The sequence below is a fragment of the Rattus rattus genome, chromosome 9, assembly GCF_011064425.1.
Source record: "Rattus rattus isolate New Zealand chromosome 9, Rrattus_CSIRO_v1, whole genome shotgun sequence".
NCBI classification, from domain to species: Eukaryota; Metazoa; Chordata; class Mammalia; order Rodentia; family Muridae; genus Rattus; species Rattus rattus.
This window is the reverse complement of record NC_046162.1, coordinates 94678611-94698849: the sequence shown is the minus strand read 5'-3', so window position 1 is coordinate 94698849 and position 20239 is coordinate 94678611. Positions and strand designations below refer to the sequence as shown.

At 49.3% G+C, this 20239-nt stretch overlaps 1 protein-coding gene across 1 annotated transcript in view; it reads left to right on the top strand.

The window, feature by feature from the left end:
• The first annotated feature begins 2954 nt into the window (after window positions 1-2954).
• Window positions 2955-20239, top strand: part of Rph3al (rabphilin 3A like (without C2 domains)) — a 143431-nt gene continuing 126146 nt past the window's right edge. Inside the window, exon 1 of the mRNA XM_032913606.1 lies at window positions 2955-3038. The gene's annotated coding sequence lies outside the window, so the exon portion shown is untranslated. The remainder of the gene's footprint in view (window positions 3039-20239) is intronic.

Genomic DNA, 20239 nt, shown 5'->3' with positions numbered 1-20239 from the left:
AGCTCCTCACCTTCCCTTCCTTAATTGGCCAGCCTGGAAAGCGGCCCTGGGTACTTGGTTCTCACTGAGGAAGGGTGTTGGAGTGGGAGGAAGGTGACTCCCAGAGGACATTTAACAATGTTTGGAGGCACTTTTTATTGACATAACCCGAGTGGCAGAAGTGGGTCTGTATGGCTGCTTAGTACATAAAGACTAGGGATGCTGCTAAAAGCTCACAATGAACAGGATGACCTTCTGATAAAGGGGTCCCTTGCTGAAAACGACAACAGTGTGGTGGCCCAGTGGCCCTGCTCTACCTCCGTGCCTATCCTAAGCTTCATGATAGAGGCCCAAGTCTCAAAAACATCGCCTCTCCACAGACTCTGCTTCAAAGGGGTAGCAGTTCCGATGACATTCTGCCAGGAAGCTGCCCTTGCAGGCATCCTGGAGGCCCTGGAAGAGTTTTCTGGTGATGTGAGGGTGAAGGGGGATGCACAGAGGGCCTTAAAGATGAGCCTGCTTGCTCATAACTTCCTCCCAGGGAACTCAGTCAGCAGCTCTCAGCGGCAGCAGGGGTGGGGTAGGGGTTGGGGAGTTAAGGTCCAAGGACCAGCTTGGTCTCTCAGGGAGTCTTAGCAAAGGTCCTTATCATCTATCCATCTTACTGGGAGCTTGGAGTTGGGAGGTGGAGGGAATGTCCTAGCTAGCCAGACACCTGTGTTCCCTTACTTGTCTGAGGCCATGCTCGTCTTTGCTGGGAAAGCTCTTGGGGAGCAGAAGCTGTCCCAGTTTGCTCACCTGTGTCCCTGGTACCTCAACATAATTACTCTGTTGCAAAACAGTGGCATTGTTGACAGTGAGTGAGGAGTCTGCCTTCTTTAGAGAACAGGTGGGTTTGCAGCTGGTGAGGGGAAGGGCTGGGGATGGGACTCAGTCCATAAGGTGCTTGCTTAGCACACACAGACTCTGCCTTTGAGTTCAAGCACCACACAAACCCTTGGTGGCACAGGCCTGAAATCTCAGTGTTAAGAAGGTAGAAGCGAGAGGTCTGAGGTTCAAGAGGGCCCTCTGCTACACACAGAGCTCGAGGCCAGCCAGGGATACAGGGTCTAAACAATGAACCCATGGTCTTCTTTTGTTTCGTTTTGACAAGATCTTTGCTCTACTGCTCATTTTGTCCAGGGTGACATCGATGGCCTTGAACTTGTGATCCTCCCGCCTTGATCTGGGATTTCAACTAGACCCTACGCCCTGGTTTTTGTTTCTTCTCTCAAGCTAAAGATGAAAGGCACTCTGCCCACTGAGCTACACTCTGACCCCATCTGTACTCCATTCTAAGAAAGAAAAGTTTGCTTGGATCAAAGAGCAAAAAGGATGAGGCCATTGTGAGTTTTGCCAAGTGGATGTGGAGGGCTCCCCTACAACATGGAAGGAAGAGTTGGCAAGGATAAAAGGACTTGAAGCAAGAACCCATGCAGCTGGTGATAGGCCTAAGATGGCGTATATATTCACATCTGTGGGCCCTTTTACACACACACACACACACACACACACACACACACACACACGGAAGTATGTCCCCCTTCCCACTCAGTGGGCATGTGGGAGCCACCAGTGAGGATGGGGCCATTTCACACAGGAGCAGGACAGGAGGCCTTGGCTGTGTCTCCTTTCATATACAAGATGCCCCAGGAAACAGCCAAACAAGGACAGTTGGTTGTATAAGGACGGTTGTGTTGCTGCTGGGGGGGCCCTGTGTGAGATACTTAGGAAGTAAAGCTTTAAGGAAACTGGCAAGAGTCCTCATTCTGACCCAAGTACACAGCTGAAGTACCAGGAGGACCTGCTAGAAGCCTTGTCTGTTGGAGGAGGAAACCCTTTGCATGCTAAAGCACTAACTAAAGAAGGTACCTCCCAAGGCAATCGGGGAATCAACCAATTTCTCACGGTCTGCTTTTTCTAAGAGAGGCTGGGTCACCTCAGAAACCCAGTACAGGTTATGCATGCTGTATTGTGAGTGAATCCTAGAAGGGAGCTTGTGGGTGGACAGCTAGCCCTGCATCCTTGAGATGAGGAGTAGGGAAATGACCAGGGTGGAGCCGATGACATCACCAAGATGTCTCACTATTTGACTTTTACAAGAGCCAGCCTTGGGTTAGGGGCTTTCCCTGCATTCAGTCCTCACTCTCCTCTCCCTCCTGCACAGAAAGACTGAAGCTCAGACTTCACTGCCTGATACACAGTGATGTATATTAAGTCAAATTAAAAGAAGTTACACATTCAGTCCCTTGTTCCTAACGGCTAGGGCAGCTATACAACATCTCTACTGCAGGACGTTTCCTGGCAAGTCGCACAGATTCACACAAGATCACATTTCCCACAGGGAAGATCAGAATCCAGACGAAAGTCGATGCGACCCAGGGACTAATCGGGACTGCTGAGTTAATACGGCAACCAGGAGTCCCAGGCTCTTCACCTGGCTACTAATGTCCAAGGCCATCTCGGGAATTTAGTTTTTCTTAAACGTTTAGTCTAAGGGGCTGGAGAGATGTCTCCACTCCACTTGGATGCACCATTCAGGCTTACAGTGGCTGTAAATGAATACAGTTTGATTCATTTTGAACTTGCAGAATCAAGACAAAGCAGACGAGAGCTTAGGCTCTGGGTGGCTGCTTCCTCTGCAGACTGTAGCATCCATTCGCGCCTCCTCCAATCATTCATTCCACATACACACACATTGAGCACCAACTAGTGTTAGGTTTCCAGAAACCCTATCTTTTGCCTCCTGGGGTTGCTAGAAGAGGCTTGAAGCTCCTTAGCGAAAAGACGGAGCTGTTCGTTATCTGTAACTAAAAGGAGCCCTCGTGATCCACTCTGTGCCAAGAAGAGCCATCTAAAGGGGATGGTGCTTATCAGATGGCCTCAGGCCAGGGCTCTTCAGCCGGCAGGAACAGGTCCCAGGTCAGAGAGGGGCGGACCGGGGCGGGGCGCGCGATGGGTACCTGAGGTGGCCGCCAGAGGGCAGCCAGGGAGCGCGCCCGGCCGGGGCGAAGCCCCAGGTAAGTGTAGCTAAAGTGGGGCCACCCCCCCTTTCCGGGGCCCAGTTTCTCGGGGGCCACGGTGTGTGTGTTTGGCTCCAAGATGGGGGCCAGAGCGCGTGCACGCGATGGCCCTGGAGCTATAGCTCAGATCCTGGAGATGTTGGAACCTGGGGTGGGGACCGTTCCTGAGCACCGTTGGGGCGCGGGCAGGGCCTGGCGCCCAGCTGCCCTCCTGGGTTTGCCCGCCCTCTCTCTTCGTTGCCTGAGACTCCGGGCTGCACGGGAGCTGTCCCGGGACAGCGCTGCGGTCCGCTCCGCCGGCGCGCTCTCGCTCGTGGGGTTTAGCCCACAGCCCGGAGCGGACGGTGTACCTTGCTTGGCCCCGGGTGTGTCCCCGGCGCGGAGCCGCGCCGGGCGCCGGGCGCCGGTGGGGGAGGGGCGCGGGATGTGCGGACAGCAGGCGGCGCTGGGGCGAGCGCGCCCGCGAGTCAGTCAACAAGTGCGGAGTCCAGCGAGCGCGCGCGGGCGGAGGGAGGGGCCTGCAGGTGGTGCCCCGCGTCGCGGTACCTCAGTGCCCAGCCCGGGTGGGGCGGGCGGGATCCAATGTTTTCGGTGATTGGCGTTTGTGTGGGGTGTCCTTGACCCTGGACGCTCGGCTCAAACGGGCTGGCCGAGGTTCAGGAGTTGGAATCCGAAGGCACGTGGAGCCCTTGGGTGTGCAAGTGCAGGGTGGAGGGTATCCTCCGTGCGAACTGGTTCTGCTCCTGGAAGCCCTCTCCCCGCGGTCAGACAGGTTTGGGGGAGTGTTTCAATCCATGTAGGGCGCCGCAGCTCAGGATGGCTACCCTCCCTGCCCTCTCCCAGGGGTCTCAGGCCGTCTGCGAACTCCGAGGTGGAGCAGGGCAGAGCGATTCGATTTTCCACCCGTGTGTCTGATACACCTTAGCGGTCCCCCTGGGGAAAGTTGGGATGCTGAAAGTTGAAACCCGATCTCAGTGAGATTTGAGCCAATGGGATCCAGGTGAAAAGTCGCTGTCGTTTGGTTTGTGCAGCAGGGAAGCTTTGAGGCAAGCTCGCAGCAGCAGAGGAGAGGGCAGGGGAGGAGAGGGGCGTCCCTGAGGCCTCAGAGCCAGGCGAAAGCCTCTTGGAGAAGCCAGCCCCTATGTAGTTCAGGCTCAGTCTCGCCCCCACCCGGAGAGATTGAGCCTTCCATCGCTGCCTCTGACAGCCACTTGGCTCCCAACTGTCAAAAAACAGAACGGTGAGGTGAGCTGTAAGCAGTGCTCTCACCTTCACATTTTCCACAAGTGCTCTGCACCTGCTGCTATCCTCCTCCCTAACCTTGCAACCCAGACGGCTGTCCTGCCTCTTAGCCGAAGTTGCTAACTGGCTTTCCTGCGAGCCTCCCTCCCTCATGTCCCAAACTCTTACCCATCGCGGGGGTGGGGGTGGGTAGGTGTCTATTTTGCAGCCTTCCCTACTGGTGATCTTTATTTCTGGGCAGGTCTCTCTCCCTTTTGTTCTTCCCTAGATGTTCCTTTCTCAGTCCTCTTTTCTTGCTTCTGTCTGCCAGGCCCAGTTCATGGCTTCTCACGCTGTGGTCTTGGGGAGGCTCCCTGGTCACACTACCACGTGTCTAGTTCTGTCCAGGCTTTCTTTGGGGTGCCCCACAGTCATTCAAAGATAGTCTGAGTCTGGACGGGTGTCTCAGACAGGAGTCCTTCTCATTCTATCAGACTACATTTGCCTCTGAGGGGTCCTGCCTCTCCCTCTGGGACTGGCTGGCCCTGACCTGGTACGGTGTAGGCTATAATACAGACTTCCGCTGCCAGCCCACAATCGAGGCAAACAATCTGACATGTCACCTCTAGAAGGAGCAGCTCTTGACCCAGTCATTGACCCCTAAGAAATACTCAGAGTCTCCAGTTTTCCTCAGGCCTTTCAGGGCCAGCTCCTTTGCTGGGTTCTCGGCCTTTCAGTCCTTGTGCTTTGTTTACATTGGTTTCCAATCCTGAACCTTCTCTCTTCCCCCTCACAGTCAGCCGCCCTTGTCCCTCCCTGTACTTCTTGGCTCAGGTGCTGTTGCCTAAGAAAGCTTGATCCTCCTGTCTGGAATCCTACCGATCCAGGATCCTTTTCCTAACTCTGCATCCTTATCCACAGCCGTCGTGCCATTTCCTGACGGCAGCCTCTCTGGGTTTTTTGGGTTTTTTGTTTTTTTGGGTTTGTTTTGTTTTGTTTTGTTTTGTTTTCTTCTGGATCCTGTAGGCGTTCAGTGAACTGGGTTTCCGAGAACTTTCCATCCCATGCCTGGAGCCCTGCTCAAACTAAATCCCTCAGAGAACTGCTGATTCTTCCAGCTTCTTCACTTTCTGCTCCTCTCGGCCCTTGAATAGCTTGGTCACATTGTGTTCTGTGCCATTTAAATTCTGAGCATTCTGTGCTGTTGGCTTCTTAAGCAAGAGTGGGCATTCTGTATCCTGAGTTGGGCACTGTACCAAGGGGTCTAGGCCTTCACTGGTGTTTAGTTCCTAAAGCACTCAGAGAGGTAGATATCAAGAGTATTGTCTCCATTCCGCCTATCAGGAAGCGAGCAAGCTCAGAGAGGGCCAGGGACCAGTCTGATTCACACAGCTCATGTGCGGGTGGGCAGAGCTGAGGTGGAATTCAGTCCCTCGGGCTCCAAGCTGTCTTTAGATACAAGGGTTTGTTGTTTGCCCTGAAGGTGTGTGTGTCCCACATCCCTCAGCCTCTGGCCCTGGTGTGCAGGTGTGGTATACTGGTATACTTGGGACTCTTCTGGACTCTAGGAAAGGACTTGATAACAGACCAACAGGCAATGGGATCCTTGTCTCCAGAGGCTGTGACATCAGTCAGAGAGGCCCTGGCAATATGCTGTTTCTGATCAGTCTTTAGAGTTTTGGAATAGAGAGCTCTGTTGGGGGTGGAGTGGGAGTCCTCAGGTCTGCCCTTCCAGAGGTCCCTGAGTGCCCATCCCCTAAGGACAATTTCAGTCGCCATTTTGAACCTTCAACTAAGTTTCTTTAGGAGGCCCCCTTTCCCTTCCCTTGCAGGCCACTGTCATAGGAAAATGAGCTCCTGCTGTGAAATCCTGTTACCATAGCAACCAGTAGTGTGAGGCCCAAGTCTCCTGCTCCTAGGTCTCTGCACTATGTGCTTGGAGGGGCTTTTTCTGTGTTCGCTGCCTGAAGTAATTAAATATTCCGCTCCGCTTTCCTTTTGCGTAGATATTAAATTCTTTTGTTTCTTCAAGCCAGTGACTTCTGGGTAGTGTTTGTGTCCCAGCAGGTTGTGGCCAGGCAGCTGGCACACCATTAGTGATGACCGCAGGGTGATGACCCCGGCTTAGGTCACATTTATGAGCGATACCCAGCACTCCATGGGTAAAAGCTATGCCGTCTTGGATGCTTGTCAGGAAAGAGGTACAGCAAAGGCTCCAGGGGAGGGCAAGCCAGTTTTCTTCAGCTGCTGTCTACAGGCCTTGTCCACAGACATCATCAAGAACAGGGCGCCTCGGAGGTATGAGGGAGACAAGGATACTTTGGGCAGTGTTGACAAGCTATTAATATTGGCCAAATGTGGGGCTGGAGAGATGGCTCAGCAGTTAAGAGCACTGGATGCTCTTCCAGAGGACCTGGGTCAATTTCCAGCACCCACACAGGAGCTCACAACTGTAAATCCAGTTCCACTGTGTGGTATCCTCTCACACACATATACATACATACATACATACATACATACATACATACATACAGGCAAAACATCAATGCATATAAAAATAAATGTCATAAAAAAACCCTTTAAACAAAAAATAAAGAAGGAAAAGAAAGAAATACGAACCAAGTGCTCCCAGATGCAGTTTCCTTATTCAATTCTCTGCCGAGGGAATATTAACAACATCCCCGTCTTGTAGGTAAGAAACTGATGCCCCAGAGAAGTGAAGCATTGGTCAGATAACACACAGCAAGTACACGATGGAGGTGTTCAGTCCTGGAGTGTCTGCCCTTGTGGCTAAGGCTCTGTGTGCTGCTGTGTGGCCAATGGAAGGGCTATGCTCTAAGACTGAAAGGCTGGACAGGGAGGCGGAACAGAACAGCTTCTCTAAGATTCAAGGTGTAGAGCAGTCGTTTTCAACACTGTATCAGTGCCTCGTTGTGGGCAAGAAGCTAAGTGGAAAGGCATGTTCAGAGAGGGTTCAGATGAGCACCGGTAAATAACCAATTAAACTAGAAAGGACTTGGAGTCCTTAGACACCAGGGCAAATGTAGACACTAGAACACCACCGCAGTGAGAACGAGCAGCTAACAGCCACATGAGTCACACAAGCAGAAATTAGAGAGAGCTATAAGCTAATATAGTGGTACCCCAGAGGTGGGAGGATAGCTGCAGAGCCTGCTTCGTAGCCCAGGTTGGCCCTGAACTCTGGTTCAAGCAATCCTCTTGCCTTGGTCTCACCAAATTTCTTTTCTTTTAATTTGATTGGTCAAGTGTTGTGTTTATACCATCCGAATTTATCAATCCCAAACCCCCTTGCTGAGGACAGAACTCAGGGTCTTGTGCATGGAAACAAAGACTCAACAACTGAGCTATGCCCTAAACCCAGAATCCACTTGTGTGTCCTTTCGTGTATACAGTATACTTCAATACAATATACTCAAACAGAGGGCTGAAGAGATGGCTCAGTGCTTAAGAGCACTGACTGCTCTTCCAGAGGTCCTGAGTTCAATTCCCAACAACCACATGGTGGCTCACACCCATCTGTAATGGGATCCGATGCCCTCTTCTGGTGTGTCTGAAGATAGCAACAGTGTACCCACATATATAAAATAGATAAGTCATATATATATATATATACATATATATATATACATATATATATATTAGAACAGAAGGATTGCAGTGTGCATAACCCTAGGGTGTGAACATAACTTTTACAGAAGGGCCATGCCTTTCACCTCACCGACTTTACCTACAACCTTGGCTTTTGGTGACACATGGGAGGTGACATAACTCTTACAGAAGGGCCATGCCTTTCACCTCACCGACTTTACCTACAACCTTGGCTTTTGGTGACACATGGGAGGTGACATGAGAATGGATATCCATGTCCTAGAAGGAGTTGACTTGGGGATAGGTGTGCTGGGAGAGCCAGAGTTAGCTCTGCTTGTGCTGTTTGCACAGCACTGGCTCTGTCTATAGGGGACCTCATTTAACTAGCAGTGGCTACTTGTCATGGACACTGCCCCATCTTGCTCCCATGATGGGCCAGGGGTGAACGGGTGAGGGTACATGTATCCACACCGGCTAGTTGTCATGGGTTGGGTCTTCCTGGAGGAAGTAAGTACAGGATCTGTGTCTGGATGTTCTAAGAGCCCCAGGCCCAGACCTCAGACCTCAGACCTCAGTCCTCAGAGCGAGCTGCCAGCAAAAGAGCATTGCAAGGCCCGAGGCAGACTGCAGAGTCCCAGCTGTGCTTCAAGAGCGCCCCTCTGTTCGCACTGCATTTCCATGCTGCTAAAAATACCCGAGTGCCTTATGTAAGACTGCAGGTACTGTGTGGACACCTTACGTAAAGCACTCCCTAGACCCTGGGCCGTCAGTCGCATGTCCCCATGACCATTGTGGCACAGTTATGAAGCTGCTGGTGTTTGCCAGTCGAGGAAGAGAGCTGCAATTGGTGCCCTGTTCTGTCAGTAGTGGTTTTGCCTATTCACCAGTTGATGTGGTTTTGTCTTTGGGTGTGGCCCATCTGAGCGGTTGACTTGGTGCTAGGCTTTGTGAGATTTGCTCTTCTGCGGGTCCTAAGTCACTGGCAATGGATCCTCTGCTTCACCAAGATGCAGCATCTCAGAGTTAAAGATCTCCATCATGACAAGGTGACCATTCGATTTGACTTGCGTGCTCACTGTGATGGAGACAGCCCCTCTCATTGATGGGCTGTGATTTAATGGGAGAGATAAACAATGAAAAGTAAAGCATACAATGCCGGCTGAAACCAAGGAGAAATGTCACAGGGGCCTGGGCGGTGCATTCATGGGTTCCAAAGCTTGGAAAGGAGGAGCACTGTGGATGCAGTGTGTGTGTGTGTGTGTGCACATGTGTGCATGTGTGTGGGCACTCGTATGTGTGTGTCTGTGTGTGTGTGTGCATGTGCACACTCGAGTGTGCGTGTGTGTGTGTGTGTGTGTGTCTGTCTGTCTGTCTGTCTCTGTGTATGTGTGTGTCTGTGTGTCCAGCACACCTTGGGCATGCAGTCAAGTACTCTATTATTGTCAGTCTCTGAGGAATATGTATTATGAAGTTCGTCCATTTTCTTTTAAGTTCATCCATTTTTTTTTTCTTTTCTTTTTTTTGGAGCTGGGGACCGAACCCAGGGCCTTGTGCCTGCTAGGCAAGCACTCTACCACTGAGCTAAATCCCCAACCCCAAGTTCATCCATTTTAAGAGCATGTCTTAGTCAGGGTTTCTAGTGCTGTGAAGAGACGCCATGACCACGGCATCTCGTCTGAAGAAAAACATTTACTTTGGGCTGTCTTACCATTCAGAGGTTCAGTCCATTGTTGTCACGGCAGGGATCATGGCAGCATGTAAGCAGACATGGTGCTGGAGAGACAGCTGGGAGTTCTACATTCAGATATGCAGGCAATAGGAAGAGTAAGCCTGTGGGCCTGGCTTGAGTTTCTGAAACCTCGAAGCCTACCCCTAGTGAGGAACTTCCTCCAACGAAGCCGTGCGGATTCCAACAAAGGCAGTGTCTCCCTCTGATGCCCTCTTCTGGTGTGTCTGAAGAGAATGACAGTGTACTCATATAAATAATTTTTTTTAAAGATTTATTTATTTATTTTATGTATGTGAGTACACTGTAGCTGTCTTCAGACGCACCAGAAAAGGGCATTGGATTCCATTACAGATGATTGTGAGCCACCATGTGGTTGCTGGGAATTGAACTCAGGACCTCTGGAAGAGCAGTCAGTGCTCTTTTTTTTTTTTTTTTTTGGTTCTTTTTTTTGGGGCTGGGGTCCGACCCCAGGGCCTTGCGCCTCCTAGGCAAGCGCCTACCACTGAGCTAAATCCCAACCCCTTAACCACTGAGCCATCTCTCCAGCCCCATAAATAAATTTTTTAAAAAATCAATTATAAAAGACAGATGTTGAGAGCTTCCTTCCTCCCACATCCCTCAATCCCCGGGTACAGTAACCAGAGTTAATAGATTTGATGGGTCCTTTTCTCCTCCTTCTGACTGACGTGGACTGTCAGCTTTGCTATGTAGTATACAAACATGCAAATTTCCAGGCTTTCTGTTTTTTGTTTTGTTTTGTTTTTTCTGAATCTGTTGTTTTTCCTCTTCTGTCACTTTATCTTTTGTTGTTGTTTTTTTTTTTTTTTTTTTTTTTGAGCTGGGGACCGAACCCAGGCCTTAAGCGCTTGCTAGGCAAGCGCTCTACCACTGAGCTAAATCCCAACCCCTCTTTTGTTGTTTTTTTTTTAGACTGGGCCTGACTGTGTGGCCCCGATGGCCTAGAATTCACTCTGTAGCAGAGGATGGCTCTCAGCTCTGTCCTCCTGTGTCCCTACCTCCTGTGCTGGGATCACAGACATGCACCGTACACCTTGCTTTGCCCTCACTGTGACTTTAGGTTAGTGTCTGGACACGCAAACCCTCGTTCCTGATCCCCTTGGCTATGCTTGTTATTCGTTATTCTATATGAAATCTACAATAATTTCATTGCCGTTTCTACACGTATCATTAACCTTCCATTTGGGATTGCATTTATGAAATAATAAATAGATGGGGTTTCCCGACCCACGGATATAGTCTTCAGTCGTCTCCTGTCAGAGCGCCCAGCTAAGCTTCACGGTTGCTTTTTAAAAGGGGGTGGTGCACATTGCTTCTTAGACGTTCTGTGCTTTGAAGACAATTTTAAAATTACGTATTTATTTAGTGCGTGAATGTGGAATTGGTTCCCTCCTTCTGTCCTGTGAGTCTCAGGGATCCACCTCAGGCTGGGTGGCTTACTGAGTCATCCTGCCAGCCTCGAGTTGGTAGGTTTGTTGCTCTTAGGAATACAGTGCATATAATGAGCAGTTCGAACAGACTGGTAAGGCAGACATATATATTCCTGACTTTGCACACTGCTTTTTTTCATTAATTGTTTTTCATTAATTGTTTATTTATTCACTTTATTTCCCAATATCAGCCCTCCTTTGTCCCAGTCACCCCCCCTCAACACACACACACATAGCTCCTCCCCTTCCCCTTCTTATCTCAGAAAGGGGGGGATCTCCCTTGGGTATCCCCCCACCCTGGTACATCAAGTCACTGCAGGCTAGGGTCATCCTTTTCCACGGAGGCAAGCAAGGTAGCCCAGTTAGAGGAATGGGATCCACAGTTAGGCAACAAATTCAGTCACAGCCCCCACTCCAGTTGTCAGGGGACCGCATGAAGACCAAGCTGCACATCTGCTACGTGTGTGTGTGTGTGTGTGTGTGTGTGTGTGTGTGTGTGCATGTGTGTGTATGTGTGCATGTGCGTGTTCGTGTGTGTGTGTGTGTGTGTCTGTGTCTATGTCTGTGTGTCTGTGTGTCTGTGTCTGTGTCTGTGTGGGTGCTGGGTCCAAGCCACACTCCCTCTTTGGTTAGTGGTTTAGTTTCTGGGAGCCCCCAAGGGTCCAGGTTACTGGACTCTGTTGATCTTCCTGTGGGGTTCCTATAACCTCTGGGTCCCTCAATCCTTCCCCCAACTCTTTCACAAGACTCCCCAAGCTCCCTCTACTGTTTGCCTTGGGTCTCTGTTTCAGTCAGCTGCTGGGTGGAGCCTCTCAGCGGACAGTTATGCTAGGATCCTATCTGCAAGTATAACAGTATCATTAGCAGTGTCTGGGACTGGCTCTTGTCCATGGGATGGGTCTCAATTTGGTTTCATGAGTGTGTTTGCTGTTCTTATCTCTCTACTGGGCATCCTGTCTGACTACAGGATTTGGTGCCACTTGAGGATCCACATCCCCCACTGCCAGGAGTCTCAGCTAGAGTCACCCCCCCATAGGCTCCCTGGCCCCCTATCCCAGGTCTCTGGCATATCCTAGAGATGCCTCCTCCCACCACCTTGCCCACCACTGATTTTTGTTCTCTCTCCTCTGCTCTCCCTACACCTGATCTCCCTCCCCTCTCCCACTCAGTTCTCTCCTCCATCCACCTCCGATGTCTATCTTATTTCCCCTACTGTGTGAGATTCAAGCATCCTCCCTTGGGCCTTCCTTGTTATTTAGATTCTCTGAGTCTGAGGATTGTAGCATGGGTATCCTGTGCTTTATGGCTAATGTCCACTTAGGAGTACATACCATGCATGCATGTCTTTTTGGGTCTAGGTCATCTCACATAGGATGATATTTTCTAGTTCCATCCATTTGCCTGCAAAAGTCATGATGCCTTGTTTTCAATAGCTGAGTAGTCTTCCACTTACACATGATTTGATATCTCTCCTTAAACAATATATCCACCCTGTCCCCAGGGGACATGCTGACCGGAATGCTATATATAATCGTTAACTGCTCTTTACAGCTTAACTACATCAGTTTATAGCTTTGATGTGGTTTGGTGTTTGCATGCATTTGAGCTCTTATAAGTAGAGTCGAATGTATTCCACTTAATAGCCTCATTGGTGTGTGCTTGCGTGGGCGTGTGCATGCATGTGCATGTGTGAGTGCGTGTGTGTGTGTGTGTGTGTGTGTGTGTGTTTGTGTGTGTGTGTGTTCTGGGGCTTATTCTATCCTTGCCCATTGCTGTAGCTTCCTTTTTATGACTGTAAGTAAATGCTCACCTTGTCCGTCCCTTCCGTTTGCAGATGGACACTGGGCTATTTGCATCTTCCTAGGCTGGGGCCAGCATCCTTTCCAGGTGCAAGCTTCTCTGGGCTGTTGTCCCCAAGAGTGGAAGAACAGGGGTCACAGTCACATAGCATTGTTCCTGGAAGTCTGAAGCTCTGTGTGTTCCTTCCAGGGTACCTGCTCCCCCTCTCACATCATCCACACTTTGAGTTTGTGCCACCGGACCCAAGTGCATGGATCTCTCCTTGTAGTTTATACGGCAGTGCGTTGGTTTTCGTGGGGGTGTGGTGCTTATGGGGGGCTGTTTGTTTCCTCATTTACCCTCCTGTGTTTTCCTTTACCCCCCTTTACCTGTTAGATTCTCACTGATTCTCAGCAGATCTTCTCGCATTCCCGTGGTGGCGATGATCTAACACCTACTTCTGCGTTGTAAATTCTTCTCTGACTTTTCACTATCTTAATAGCATCTTTTGAAGAATAAAATGGTTGGATTCTTCAGCGAGCCCACACCAGCTAAAACCCTGTGTTTGTTTCTGGTCCTGTTCTCCTGCGGGTTGAGGCCCAGGCCGCTTCATTTATACAACAACGCACATACGATGACTAGAACCAAAGGCAGTGGCGTGAGCCTCTCACATTGCTAAGTGCTAACTGTAAATCAGTTGCCAGATGCTTAATACCAAACCCAAGGTTTTTATATGATCCGTTTTTAGTATCTGTGTGGCTTTTGTTTGTTTGTTTTGTGTTTTTTTTTTTTTGGTTTTTTTTTTTTTTTTCCGGAGCTGGGGACCGAACCCAGGGCCTTGCGCTTGCTAGGCAAGTGCTCTACCACTGAGCTAAATCCCCAACCCCTTGTTTTGTGTTTTGATGCTAGGGAGTGAACCTAGGGTCTTCTACGTCCTAGGTGACTGCTCTACCATCTGGAGCCGTGTCCAGAGGCTTGTGACAACTCACTCTATTTAGACAGTAGTATTCTTGGGCTGATTAGCTAAACTCTCAAGGAGGCAATCCCTTATTAGTTAACAGGAAGGACTAGAGAGATTGTTCTGGGCACGTGCTACTGTTGCAAAGGACCTGGGTTCAATTCCTAGCACATGGTGACTTGCAACTATTTGTAGCTCCAGTTCCAGGCCATCTGACACCCTTTTCTGACCTTTACCGATATTAAATACACGTGTAGTGCATACACATGCACAGAGGAAAAACACTGATATACATAAAATAAAATAAAAAAATTAAAGGAGAAAAGGGTTAACTGGCAGCTGGCTTTGAATTGTGGTACACACTTTTAATCCAGAACTAGAGAGGCGGAGGCAGGTGGATTTCTGTGAGACAAAGGACAGCCTGGCCCACACACTGATTTTTTTTTTTAGCCAGTCAGGGCTACATCAAGAGACCCTGTCCCAGCTCCAATTCCACAGATCTGACACCTTCTTCTTTCCTCTGTGGCCACCTGCACACACAAACACATGACAGATGCTCACAGGCACTCAAATAAAATGAAATCTTTAAAAAAAGAAAATTAACTGGAAAAGTTCACAACCAGCTAGGAATGAACTGGCGGCTATGCTTGTGTAGTGTGTATAAGCCCTGGGTTTGATCCTGGTCTTCCTCCAGAGTTTCCGAAAGTTAGTGGCAAACGGCTTTAAACATCTGGTCTTGGTGGGGGGTTTGTTATTGTTGGTTTTTTCCTTACTTAGTTTAAATTCAGTTCCGAGTTTTAAAACAATTTTCTCTCCGTCCCCTGTGGCAAGCTAATGAAGAACACTGGCTTAATTTAGAAGGAGAAATGTAGGAGTTAATGTTATTTTCCACAGTTCATTTTTGGAGTCTAGGTTCACCCTGTCTCTCCTTAATGGACAGCACATCAGATGAGGCAGTGTTGGGGGTCAGGGGTCAGAGCCAGGGTTCCAGTAAAAGTCGTTCTCCCCCCACCATCCCAGGGACTGTGTGCTCTAGAAGGTTCCTGTCTAAATGCTGTGCTCTGAGCAGTGTCTTCCAAAAGTAAAAAAGGAAATGAATTCTTCTGCTTTCTTTCTTCCTTCCTCTTCTTTTTAATGTCATTAAATCACACAGGTTGGTGACAGGGAACGACCCAATTTCAACTGGCTTCTGACTTGTCACAGTGCTTGTCCTGGTTAATGTCAAGGTCTGGGAGAGTATTTGATCAAGGGCAAGGGACCGTGGGTGAGGCTGGCAAAGGAAAGGTCAGAGATGAATATGAAATTATCCCGAGCCCCTGTGGTAAGCTGCCCCAGTTGTCTCGTGGCTCACACAGCTGGCCGTGCTGTTCCACGGTCCATTCCCCAGATCTTCTGTCTGCTCTTCCAGAGTGTTCCCCGAGCCTTAGGTTGGGGAGCGTTGTAGCTGTATCCATGGGGACTGGTGGATCCGCAACTCTGCAGTTTGATTGGTTGTGGTTTTCTCTGTCTGTTATGGAAAGAAGTTTCCTTGATGAGGAGTGAAGACTACACTTAGCTGTGGACATAAGGACCAATGTTTGGACTGCACTCAGGCTTGGTAAAGTAGTGCTTGTAGGTTCTTCTCCAAGATCTATGACCTTGAGCTAGGTTTCCAGTACTTGGCACGATTGAGCCTGTTGTTTAGCAGGTCTTCTTTTTTTTTTTTTTTTTTTAAGATTGATTTATTTTATATATCTGGGTACACTGTCGCTGTCTTCAGACACACCAGAAGAGGGCATCGGATTCCATTACAGATGGTTGTAAGCCACCATGTGGTTGCTGGGAATTGAACTCAGGACCTCTGAAAGAGCAGTCAGTGCTCTTAACCGCTGAGCCATCTCTCCAGCCTGTTGAGCAGGTCTTAAGTCCAATTATAGAGTTGTTGGTTACCCCCAAGCTATGTGTGCCACTACTGCACCCTTGGGGTTATTTACCATGGGTTGTCATTCCTATGAGTCACAGCTGGGTAGGACTGTTAGTTGCGTCCTCCCTTTGGAAGCTCGCACAGCACCTACTTGTACCATGAAGCTGGTTTTTAGGTCAGTTCCAGCTTGGGAACTTCTGAAGCTCTGTATCTGAAGTTGTATGGTATCTTTAGCAGTAGGGACTTAGCTTCCACTTCTGAGGGACTACCAGGGGCAACAGCAATAGGGGATATAAGGAATCATACTACCAACTACCTATCTTTAAAAAAAAACTATAATAATCTAATTCTATGTATAAATATACATATATAATTTAAGTGAAATTTTCTCATCTGGGCTGACAATGTTCCTCCCAAGAGCCAAAGACCACCTAACAAAATCCCCAGTAGCAGCATAAGAGGCCGCCTTTTGAATTGCTGGTTAGGTTGTCCAAGAGGCTCCCTAAACACCTTATTTTTGAAAAGGGGTCTTTCACTGAACCCAGAGCTTGCTGATTTTGCAAGACTTGTTGGCCAACCCCCCCAACCCCAGATATCCTCCTGCCTGCCTCTGTGTTCGCCAGCAGTGGGATTACAGTTGGACCCCACTACTCTCTGCTTTTCTTTCATGGGTGCTTGGGGTCCAAAATCAGGTTATCACACTGGCATGGCAAGCGCTTTACCAGCTGAGTGTCTCCCTATCCTCTGGGGCGTCTTTTATGAGATCATTAATCTCATGGCCTAATCACTCCCCAAAGACCCACATCACCTTAGGGGTTCGGATTTCAATGTTACCCGATCTTAGCTTTCTCTTAGGTACTACTGAATAGGTCTGTGCTGTGAGCATCTTGCTTGGCTAAAGTTGTCACTGGTTGTGGACATGGTGCCTTCTGTAGGTTGGGTGCCATATGGGGACCCCATGTGGGAGACAGCTTTGGACTGAGTGGTTGGTTTATGGTGGCAGTTTACTAAAAAAGGTTGAAAAGTATCTTATTTTAGTTCCAGGGTTCTATGACGATTGCTCGTTTCCCTTTTGTTTGAGGCAGAATCTGTGAGGTAGGCTGGCCTGAAATTTACTCTTGCCCAACCTCCCTGGTGCTGGGGTTATGGGGATCTGCCACCATGCCTGGCTATTACTATGGTTTCTAAGTGTCTGACATGGAGATGTCCCCGTAGAAACATTGTTTATGATTGTGTGCAGAAGTGCCCTGTAGTCTAGGCTGGCCTTAGACTTCCCTGACTTCATTCTCAGGTTCTGGTGTCAAGGGGAAGTGAGTCACCCTTGGTAGAATGATCTGGAAATACTAATAACTTAGCAGATTGGAATACTTGGGAATTCAGAGCCTCCATAGGAAATCGTGATCGCCATTGTGGACTTGAAAGTCCTTATCCAGCTCACACCAAGAGGTCAGGGTGGAAAGAAAAGGCCAGGGGCAGCGAGGATGCAACTGTGTGCCGACCCTGCACTTTGCCGATCTGATGTCCAGAGCCTAGGCACAGGGCATAGTCAGAGGCTTGCACTTTGGTGTCCATGACCTTTAAGAAGGATAACTGTGTGATATTCTCAGATGTGAGCTCTACTAACAGATGCGGAGCAGGGGACCCTTGGGGTGCTGGCTTTGGTCTGGGGACAGACAGCACATGGAAATAAGTCAGAAGAGTGTGTACACCAGGAGAAGGCTCAGCTGGAAATGGAACCTGCTTGGGGTGTACAAGTCAAGAAGAGACTTGTAAGTTGCAACTAGTTGCAGGTGGAGTTGCAAAACCTGTCAGGTGGGAATCCCGGCAGGCGGTTTGCAGGGGGCCACCAGATGTTACAGGATCCTGACCTGTAGGCAAGGCCAGTAGTGGCCATCTCCAGACAGATCTCTAGGAGTGAAGAGAATTAAGTCTCTGTCCGGGGAGGGCTGGACCAGAGGGGTCTAGTCCTCTGGTCTGAGGATGTTGGCCAGTGGGAGTGTAGCTAAGCGGCTCATGGGAAGAGGGCTCTGACTGGAGATTTCAACCTGATTCTATTGTTTCCATTCTCAGGGGCTCTCTGCGAGGGTTTCCTCTAATTTCCTCATCTGTAAACTGGTTATCTACAGTAGTGGCACAGCCATAATGAGAAGCCATGTGTTACACAGTCAGAAGAGCTCTCTGCCCATGGGGATGGCTGAGTTAGTATTAGGATGTTCCCACTCTGCCCTGGGGGTGTCCTTTTGCACCTGGAATCACTGTGAATGGGGTTCACGCTCAGAACCACGCTTGTCTGATTGTAAGTGACATTGCATGGCCTTAGTGCTCACCCCGTTTCTGGGGCAGCTGAGTGCTCTGAGTCAGACTTGATGTTCACCTCACTGTGGTGTTTCCGGAGACATCGCTTTGGCTTGCTCCCCGCTCGCTTTGGCCCTTGTTTATTTTTTATAGCATTTAGCCCCTGAATTGCTTCCAGTCCTCCTTGAAATAGGCAGTTGTACATTTGCACCACATAAATACATGCACCGCCACATACTGACTCAATATACATGAGTGTGTCTGGATCCTGTTACTTTGAGGTATAAGCAGAGGCAGCAAAAGTCTGTTTTGAACGGGTGAGGATGCAGAACATTCTGTAGCCTCACAGCAGATGAATTGCAGATAGTGTGTGGTGCGTGTGGTGTGTGTGTGTGTGTGTGTGTGTGAGAGAGAGAGAGAGAGAGAGAGAGAGAGAGAGAGAGAGAGAGAGAGAGAGAGAGAGAGAGACTTTTCTACCGTTCTGAGTATCAAATCTTTGGCCTTGTGCATTCTGTGCAAACATTCTGCCACTGAGCCCTGTCCCCAGCCTCAGTCCAGTAATGCCCCTGTTGTTTGCCTGGCACCATGCTAGGTCTTTAGTAGCTACACTACAGCTTCTAGGGATGTAGCAGAATCAAAGAATTCTGGGAAGCTGATCCTGTGAGCTCTGCTAAATGTGTGGGAACGCAGATCCTAGGCTGTTGTTTGGGCTTCTGGGATGGCCCTGGGGGCAGTCATTATGCGAAGGAGCTGGAAACTCTGGTAGCAGGGGGTGTAGGACTACCTGGACAATCAATCTGCCACCCTACGGGGCCCCATGAGGGACACACCAAAGAGGTGTCCCTAGGAGATCTTCCCGGTCTGCAGGCTCTCCCCTTCATCTCGTGCCACAGCACTTAGCATAACCACTCCAACGTGCTGACTTCCGCCACAAGTGTTTCTCAGTCTGTGAGTCAAAAGAGGTCTCACTGATCTAGGCTGTTTACAGTGAGCTGTGGTTGGTTTCCCACTGAGAGTCCAACCAGGTTTCAAAGTCCAACCTATGTGTCTCTCAACCCACTTGGACCAGTGACCACGCAAGGCTTGTTTGACTTGGGGTGATGCGGACAGGAATGCAAGGAGCTAGCTCAGTCATAAAGTATGTCAGGCCATCCTCCCCCGCCCCCACCCCCATCGTAGTCACAAGCATCCCATTGGCCAAAACAAGTCACGTGATCAGACCCGAAGCCTATCGGAGCAGGGAAGTACATTTCCCAGAAGACCATATCGGGACATGGCTGTTTAGTGTTGTTTCAGTCATTTGTTGCTCAGCATTTATTGGACGTCTCCAGTGTGCCCGGTTCAGTTCTGCCAGGGAGAGCTGACTCCCGTCCTCTGGAGCTTAGATTCGAATGATGGAAATAATGGAGAACACAGCGAAGGCTACACCGACCACTCGTTACCCAGTGATAATCACTACGAACGAGAATTACAGAGCACAAGACTGCAGGTGTCAATGAGCCCGACCTTGTCCAGGGAGGAAGAGATGGCTGAGGGCTCAATTGATGCATAAAGTTCCTTAATAAGGGGGCTGGAGAGATGGCTCAGCGGTTAAGAGCACTGACTGCTCCTCCAGAGGTCCTGAGTTCAATTCCCAGCAACCACATGGTGGCTCACAACCATCTGTAATGGGATCTGATGCCCTCTTCTGGTGTGTGTAAAGATAGCAACAGTGTACTCATATAAATATGAGTGGGTTTTTTAAGTCCCTTAATAATTAGGCAGGAAAGGTGGAGCTGGGGTTTATAGGTGCAAGGTTAGCCTGCGCTACATAGTGAGACCCTGTGATATAATAATAATCAAAAAAAGAAATGAAGCAAGTAACCCTTATTAGGAAGTTACTGCTGGGTTAGCAACACAGCTCAGAGGGTAAAGTCATTTGCCACCAAGCCAGATAGCTTGAGTTCAGCTCCCAGAATGCACATGGGGAAGGAAAGAACCAATTTTCGTAAGTTATCCTGTGAGCTCCACTTGTGAGTACCATGGTGCTCATGTGTGCATGCACACATGTAAATAAACAAATGTTTTAAAAACACAGGAGCAGAGTGAGAAAGCAGTGGCAACCTCCTTGCTGATGGAGAGATTGTCCATCGGAAGTCTTTAATTCTAAAAGGCCGACCTTCAGTAGGGCTTGGAGAAGTGGCTCAGTGGTTAGGGGACCAACTGATCTTCCAGAGAACCCTGGTCCTAGTCCCAGACCCACATGGTGACTCACAA